The sequence below is a fragment of the Nicotiana tabacum genome, chromosome 11 (genome assembly GCF_000715075.1).
Source record: "Nicotiana tabacum cultivar K326 chromosome 11, ASM71507v2, whole genome shotgun sequence".
NCBI classification, from domain to species: Eukaryota; Viridiplantae; Streptophyta; class Magnoliopsida; order Solanales; family Solanaceae; genus Nicotiana; species Nicotiana tabacum.
This window is the reverse complement of record NC_134090.1, coordinates 62,407,769-62,416,099: the sequence shown is the minus strand read 5'-3', so window position 1 is coordinate 62,416,099 and position 8,331 is coordinate 62,407,769. Positions and strand designations below refer to the sequence as shown.

Here is an 8,331-nt window from a genome sequence, read left to right as displayed (position 1 = left end):
AGAATAGAGAGGGACTTCTAGGTCTGCGGATGCGGTAGATATACCTTGTAGTCTCTGATATCGCCCGCCTCACTAATAGAACGGCTGAGCAGAAAAATCTGGATCTGCACACAAAAAACATGTGCAGGAAAGGGCATGAGTACACCACAGCAGTACCCAGTAAGTGTCAAGCGTAACCTCGGTCGAGTAGTGACGAGAAAGGTTAGGGCCCTACTGGTTATATACATATAACAAGGTAAAACAGTATGAAATGTGATGGTATAATTAAAATATTAACAGTCGATAATGAATAAAATCACAGAAAGAATATAACTCAGTACACAGAAATAGCAACATGGGATCTCCCAAGGTGTCGTCCCGTAGACCCAAACGAAATATGCAGAGGACCTCCTGGGATATTGTCCAATAGTCTGAATCATAAATATGCAAGGGAATATCCTAAAATACCAATCTGTAGTCCCAAAGTAAATAACCATTATAGGGGAATCTCCCGGGATGTCGTCCCGTAGTCCCAAAGTAAACACACAACAGTCTCAAGAAAGAATCTACAGTTCTATCCAAGTTCGTAACAATAAAACAGAGGTTCCTATTCTAAACATACTGCATAGAATTCAAGTAAACAGTTTAAGAAGATAAAACAGCTAAGTAACTTAAGCATGCTTTCCTAAGCTAAACAGTAGGCTTTAAAATACAAGTAGTGTTCGGAAAAAAAAGGAAACATAGATGTTTACTTAATGAAAATGGGGTTTTCCAACAATTAGCACGTGTACGCACTCATCACCTCACGTACACGGCATTCATATAACAACAATACCAAATCCTAAGGGGAGTTCCCCCACACAAGGTTAGGCAAGCCACTTATCTCAAACCAGCTCAAATCAATCCGAAATCACGCTCTTGCCCTGAGTATCCAACTTCGAGTAGCCCAAATCTAATCAAATCAATTTCATAATGTAAATATAACCACAAACAACGAATTTAGTTAAATGAATCAAAGCTAAGGTAAGAAAATAGAAAAACGCTCAAAAATTCTCCCGGACACACATCTTGGAATCAGGTAAAAATTATGGATTATGAACACCCATTCACTCACGAGTCTAACCATACCAAAATCACTCAAATTCGATACCAAAATCTCGATCAAAATCCAAAAACTCCTAAGAACTTTTCCTCAATTCTCCCAATTTTCACCCCATATCCGAAATTAATTAATGAATTTAAGCTTAGATTAATAGGATACAGTTAAAAAGGTATTAGGAATATTTACCCAATGGTCTTCTCGTCAAAATCCCCACAGAATCACCTTCCCCGGTCCAATTTGATTTTTCCAAGTTATGAACTCAAACCCTCGATTTTTCTATATCTGCCCAATGATTTCCGCATCTGCGGTTCATGGGGCCGCACCTGCAGTACCACACCTGCGTCTTGGGCTCCGTATTTGCGAAATTTCATTAACTCCCTAGGCACTGCACCTGCGCTCCCTTCTCAGCAGATGCAGTCCACTTCTGCGGTCCTTGAGCCGTATCTGCGGCCACTGGCCTTCGTGCTCCAAAACGCACCTGCGACCTATTTCCTCGCTTCTGTGGGCCGCACCTATGGGCTCCTCACCGCATATGCAAAAATACCAGAAGCAGCAACTTCAGAATTTTTCCAAGTCCAAATTCAACTTCCGTTAAGCATCTGAAACTCACCCGAGGCCTCCGGGACCTCAACCAAACATACCAGCCAATCCTAAAACATTATACGAACTTAATCTAACCCTCAAATCACATCAAACAATGCTAAAACCATGAATTACCCTCCAATCCAAGCCTAATGAACTTGAAATCTCAAGAATTCTACAACCGATGCCAAAACCAACCAAACCATGTTCGATTGACCACAAATTTTGCACAAAAGTCACATTCAACTCTACGGAGCTATACTAACTTTTGGAATTGGATTTCGACCCCGATATCAAAATCTCACTATCGATTCGAAAACTTCAAAAATTCAGCTTTCAGCATTTCAGGCCTAAATAAGCTACGGACCTCCAAAATACAATGCGAACACGCCCCTAAGCCCGAAATCACCTAACGGAACTAACGGAATTGACGGAATTCCATTCCGAAGCCGTCTTCATACTACTCCGACTACGGTCCAAATTCTAAAACTTAAGCTCTCATTTAGGGACTAAATGTCCCAAAACACTATGAAACTCAAAAGGAATCTTCCCGGCAAATTATAATAGTAGAAATAAACATGAGAAAAGTAGTTAATAGGGGATCTAGGCATTAATTCTCAAAATGACCGGTCGGGTCGTTGCAATTAGTCTATTGTATTGATGTCTGAATGTCTACATTTGCTATTTGACATGAACCTGCTTTACTGCTTTGTCCTGAATCTCTGTAATAAATATCTCACATCTGTAATGTATTATAACCTATGTGTCCCTTAGCATGCCTTTGGCTCACTTGATTCCCTGTTCCTTCAGTGATTACTTGACTTCTCACAATTTGTGTTCCCCTATCATGTCTAAATGCTGTTTTGTTTCCTGATGAGAGTTAACATATTTGTCTTATGACACTGGAATGTATACTTAGCATAATTTGGACATTTTAGGTTTCAACTGGTTTGGTATTATGCACATGTGTATGATAATCTTTGTTAATCCTACAAACTGGTTTCTCCCTTAACTCTTTCAATATGTGACTGCCAATGTATTATTTGGCTAGGTGTTGAACTTGCTTCTAAGTCCTGCTGAACCTGCTTCTAAGTCTTGTGACCTACTTGATTAGCTACTTTGTGTTCCCAACTTTGTTATGTCTACTTTGTAGACATGTAATTTTTGACCATCCCCGAGATTTTATATATTTTAGCATTTAAATATTTATTTAGGTCTAATATCGCTATTTTAACTAGTTTTGACCCTTTTACTTTATTTTATCACAAAATAAAAATTACAAAAATATTTTCTTTAGTTTTAGCTAATTAGTATCTTCATCTAGCAATATATCTTGAAAGAAAGTCAAAGAAAAAGAAAAATATAGATTTATAGCTAGTTGGTTTTCTTATTTTATGGTTTTATGTTTTCCATTCCTTTAATTGAATAAGAAAGAAAGCAAAAAGTGAAAATCACAAAGATTCACACTCCCCACTCTCACGTTTTTGGATTCATTTGCACAATAAAAATTCACAATTCTTGTGCTCGCCTTAACTCCCTACCACGTCACACCACTACACATTCCATTTCATTTTTACATTTGCATACAGAAATATGGCATTTTTTACTGATAGGGACCACACGGTATTGGCTAAGAGATCTCTTTTCTTTTCTCCAAGCAGTTGAGGAAGGGTCTGGAATTTTTCATTATTATAAGGGGAGAACCACAAAAAAAAATCTAGGAGAGACCCCCAGTCGCCAGCGACCACCCGTCTCCAGCTGCTCCCAACAGCGGCAATAAAAAAAAAGCACACACACTCACGAAAAAGGAAGGGACAAGCAAAACGAAAAGTAGAACGTCACTTTAATTCATTGTTCTTCTTAGAAAAAAAATTCAAGAAATCAACACTCTCTGATTTTCACAAATACCACCACTATTTCCAATCATCTTTAATTCCAAAAAATCTCTCATTCTATCACACTTGAGAGGCAGCAACCGCCCAGCAACTTTGCAGAATCAAACGTGACCATTTAATTGATCCATTCTATTATAGCTTGCCTGAAAATTTGAATCAAGATATTCATATATTTGACACTCTACATACAGATTAAGAGACTGAAATGAGATAGAGCATTTGGGGAAAGCAGCAGCGAAAAAGGGGGAAGGCTCTCATTTTTTTTCTAGAAAAATAGCCGCTCCCATTCACTCTAAGAGCTCCGGCAGAAATTCAGCGATTATGAAAACGATGACCCCCTCTTCTCACTATTTCACTCAATCCTCTCATCTCTCACTTAGCTAGCGTCGCCGCCGATGCCATCGTCGTTCAAACTTTACAACGAAGTTTCCATTCTTGGCTCGATGGTTCCGGTCCCGTTTGATTTCAGCCAAGGTTTTTCGGTCAAGCTCTGGTTCCGATTTCCAGTTTGCCTTCTGAATTACACCCTTGGATTCATCAATAAAGGTCTAAACCTTACCCCTCTCTTTCCCTAGTTTTTTAATTGGATGATCCTTGTGTTCTTGATTATTGTTTACGTTTAAACTTTAAATAGCTAAATTGAGATTTCAAGTCTGCTGCAATGCTTTCCTTAAGAGGTAGAGGTTTCCAGGTTCTAGTATTAATAACCTATAATAGGAGAATCAAATGAATAGGTTATATAGATTTATTGATGGTTTGAGTAGTAAAAGAAATACTGGTTGGGGTTGGGGTTTTGGTAAATTTAAAAGAATTTGAATATGAAATAAATATGAATCGATAAAGTTCATACATGGCTTGGGTTTGAGTATAAGGTATTATATTTTATACTTACTTTTACTGTTGCTTTATTACTTTTGTTTGGTACTTCATCTTGCTTTGTGTTATGACCCGTTAGGAGCATGTTTAGGCCGACCACACTTAGGTAGGGAAGCCTTAGAATTTTTGTTAGTTTCGTGGCGAGACGTTATTCCCTTAGTTAAATTTATTCGGGGAATACCCCGAATGATTTGTATATATTTCATCCGGGGTATGCCCGTGGTATTTATATTTGGAGGCCGAAAGTAGAACTCTGAGTATTTTTATTTTCATTTTCGCTTCTCTTTTATTAGTTGGGAACGACCTCGGGCCTCTTGTGTGTTTATTTTTCTTTTTCTGTGTTTTCTATCTCAATTGAATATTTTAAAAGCCAACTTGATCATGTACGCAATCGTACTAGTTACGGGACTTGGGGAATGTCTAATACCTTCTCCCTAAGTCAAATGAACCCCCTTACCCAAATCTCTGGTGCAGACTTAGTTTGGAGTTCGAAGTGTTTTAAAAGAAAAATCATTTTTGAAAAACGGTGACCTGGCACACCGAAACAATGTCAGGTGGCGACTCTGAATTATTTCCTTTTTAACACAATTTTGTCACTTTTTAATTAAAACCCTTTTGAGCTTTATAAATCTTTTTATTAATTTAAGAGGGTTTAGTGAAGGTAGTTGTTAAAAAAGGGGTGTGACATCTTTGGCGACTCTGCTGGGGAGTTGCAGGTTCGTGCTGGTATTTGATCTTGTTGGCTTTTAGGATATTTGGTTGAGGTATTTGTTTTCTTTATTTTCTTTGTTTGTCGTATTTCCTTGTTTTGTTGGCTATTTGTTTATCGCTTTTCTTATTGTGTTACTGCTTTATAAACTGTCATCATTTGCATAATCATGGGTCTTCTTTCTGCAACAAGTCTCGGAGTACGCGTCGCGTGCATGAACTCTTTGTTGAGTCACCCTTAATTTAGGAGGGGGGGCCATCGGACGTATGGAGTGGGTGGAAAGCTTGAGCAGCCACCATCGACCATACACTCCCCCGAATTGCCTTGTTAATAAACCACAAACTAAGGTCAGCCTTTAGGTCATTTTTATTTGCATCATGTTATTTAGATCTAGCAGGGCTCGGTCCCAGGTACCGTGTCCCTTTGTAGGAAGCCTATCCAAATTTTATCAAAAATAGGCCCGTGGCCCAAAAAGACATTCAATCATTCTTATGTGATACATGTTGCACCTTTGAGGGTAAAAAGGTCATTTGGCTAACCGATGTTTGGGAAAGAAGAGTGAAAGATGAAGCAAGTAGCGTCCAGTTATATTTTTCTTTCACTACTTTTTCAAAAACAAAAGACAGAAAAGAAAATGAAAATGAAAAATCCATAAAGATTTTACACTTTCCCATTATTTTTCAAAAAATCAAAAAAAAAATCCAAAAGATTTTACACCTTCCCATTATTTTCCAAAAATTTTAAAAAAAAATCTAAAAAGATTTTACATTTTCCATCATTTTTCAAGAAGACAAAAAATATATTTTTTCAACTAGTGTCATTTTTTAAGCTTTCTCCCATATCGAATCTTCCCGAACTACGCGAACTTGATTCTCGTCTTTCGGGACGTGATACATAGGCAACCCACATAGGGTCCGGTCTTCCTAGTGTCTTAGGTTCTTGGCTTTGCGGGATCTTAGCCAAATCTTGCATGTCTAGCCACTTTTGGCTACACGAGCCATTCTTGCAAAATGGGATCATTTTCGTAAAGTGGTTCAATTACCCATGTCTTAGAATCTTGAGTCCACAACTATGAGTCATATTACTTTAAGGCACGTCCTTATTGAGTTTGCATCTTTAGTCACATCTAGCCATATTGGCCGTTTCTGCAAAATGGGTTATTTCTGCAAATTAATTTTGGGCCATGATTATTGGGAGTTGAATCCATTTAAGCCTTAGTGAGGTATTTCCATGTCTTTGAGGTCACCGTTGTTGAGTTTGCACTAATAGCCATCCTTGGCCACATAGGTTAATTTTGCAAAAGCAGCCCAATCATGTCTTGCGTGCTTCCAATAGGAGGTGTTGTGGTGTAGCATAGTGTCTTGAGTCACTGATCTATTTGGTCTTATTTTTCTCATTCAGGTCTGGATCCATGTACCAGGACTCGAGCATGACAAATACCCCAGGACCATTCTAGTCAAGACTATTGCATGCACGAGCTGTTTGAGGAAACTTTTTATTTTTTAGTCTATTTTATGTTGTCTTTTAATTATTAGTCTTGTACAGTAGTATCGAGTCTGTCAGTCTAATTAAGATTTTCGAGTCTTTTGTTATAGTACTTCCTGTTTTGTATTTGAAAAAAATTATAAATGAAAATTTCAAAAAGATTTTTGTTTCTTAGTTTATTTTATCCGTTACTTTTTCAGAGCTACGCTTGATCTAATTCATGAGGGACATGATACGTAGGCAACCTACATAGGTTTCGATCGAATCATTTTTTTGAAAACTAAAAAAAAAGAAAAAAAAAGAAGAAAAAAAGAGAGAAAAGTTGTGGGATGTGAAAAATGAGAGGAAAGAAAGAGCGATAATCAGAAAGAAAAGAGTTGAAAGAAATGAGCAAATTAAGGAGCGCAAAGGAGGAAAAGAAGAGAAAAGGGCCAGAAGAGTGAAATTGGGATGATGCCATATATCCTTCGTACTCTCGAAGCCATTCTAAAACCGTTAATTGTGACCAGGGGCATGACACACTATGTGATCATTCTATCTGATAAGTGCCCTAACACTAACATGTTGGCTTTTTTTTGTTGCTCTTTGTTACTTTTATTGTTATCATAACAGAGGGTGGTTAGTTTGTGGCACTTTGGCGATTCGTTCATACAACATAGGTCAAAGAGCAAGTAGCCATGGCTAGCAAAGAAACAAACACTGGTGTTGTAGACCCACCAAGGATGTTTGTGGAGTCGGAGTCTGAATTGAAAGAGGGGGTCCAAAGGTTGAAACAACAGATGGAAGAAATGTATCAGTCTTGGATCAGGGGGCATCCTCCACATTCATTCCCCACTAACTACACTAAAAACCTTGCAACTATCCCACCACTATTACAAACCCAGGTTCCCACTGGTGTTGATATCCCCCCACAATCTTTTCACATTCCACCCCTAAAAAGCACATCAAATCCCGCTCCTTTGACCACTTGTGTTTTTGTAGCTCATCCACCAGCTACTCTTCCTCGATCCTCCAGCGAGACTGTGTTCCAAGCTCCAGATGTCTAACACTATGCTCCAGAACCAATTTTCAAGGTCTCGGGTCCATACTCTTATGCTCCTTATTTTGAGCCTCCCGGTGAAACTACAAAGCCTACTAAGACAGTGGAGCAGGATAAGATATCCAGAAAGCTGAAAGGGTCTAAAATGCTAAAGCTTAATTTATATGATGGGCGTGGAGATCCAGTAGAGCATCTGAGGGGTTGTTGCAGTGAAATGAGAAGTGTTTGCGGGAAGGATGAAGTATTGATGGCATATTTCAGTCAGAGTCTGAGTGGGAAAGCTCTGGAGTGGTACACCCGCCAAGATGCTAGTAAGTGACATGCATGGGGTGACTTGGCTCAAGATTTTGTTCGGCACTATCAGTATAATGTAGACATTATCCCAGGCCGCTCCTCCCTATCTCAGATGGAAAAGAAACCCAAGGAAGGTTTTAGGGAGTTTTGGTTCAGATGGAACGAACAAGTTGCTGGGATCAGTCCTTCGATTGATAGAAAAGATGTTGTCGAGCCCAGCCAACGACAAGATCTAGTGGGCATTCCTGCTAAACGCTTTCAACCTCAATACCGACCCCATGAATATCCTCGTACTCCAAATAATCCTCCCCAATGCTACTTTCCTCCACAAAATCTCCAAAGTCATACCTCACCTCCCCAGTACTCTATC

The 8,331-nt window shown here is 38.7% G+C and overlaps 1 long non-coding RNA gene across 1 annotated transcript; it reads left to right on the top strand.

Moving 5' to 3' along the window:
* The first annotated feature begins 3,383 nt into the window (after nucleotides 1-3,383).
* On the top strand, nucleotides 3,384-6,802 carry LOC107801464 (uncharacterized). The gene is made up of 2 exons (XR_001651644.2): nucleotides 3,384-4,104; nucleotides 6,545-6,802. It is a non-coding gene; the product is annotated as an uncharacterized LOC107801464 (long non-coding RNA).
* Nucleotides 6,803-8,331: the final 1,529 nt, after the last annotated feature.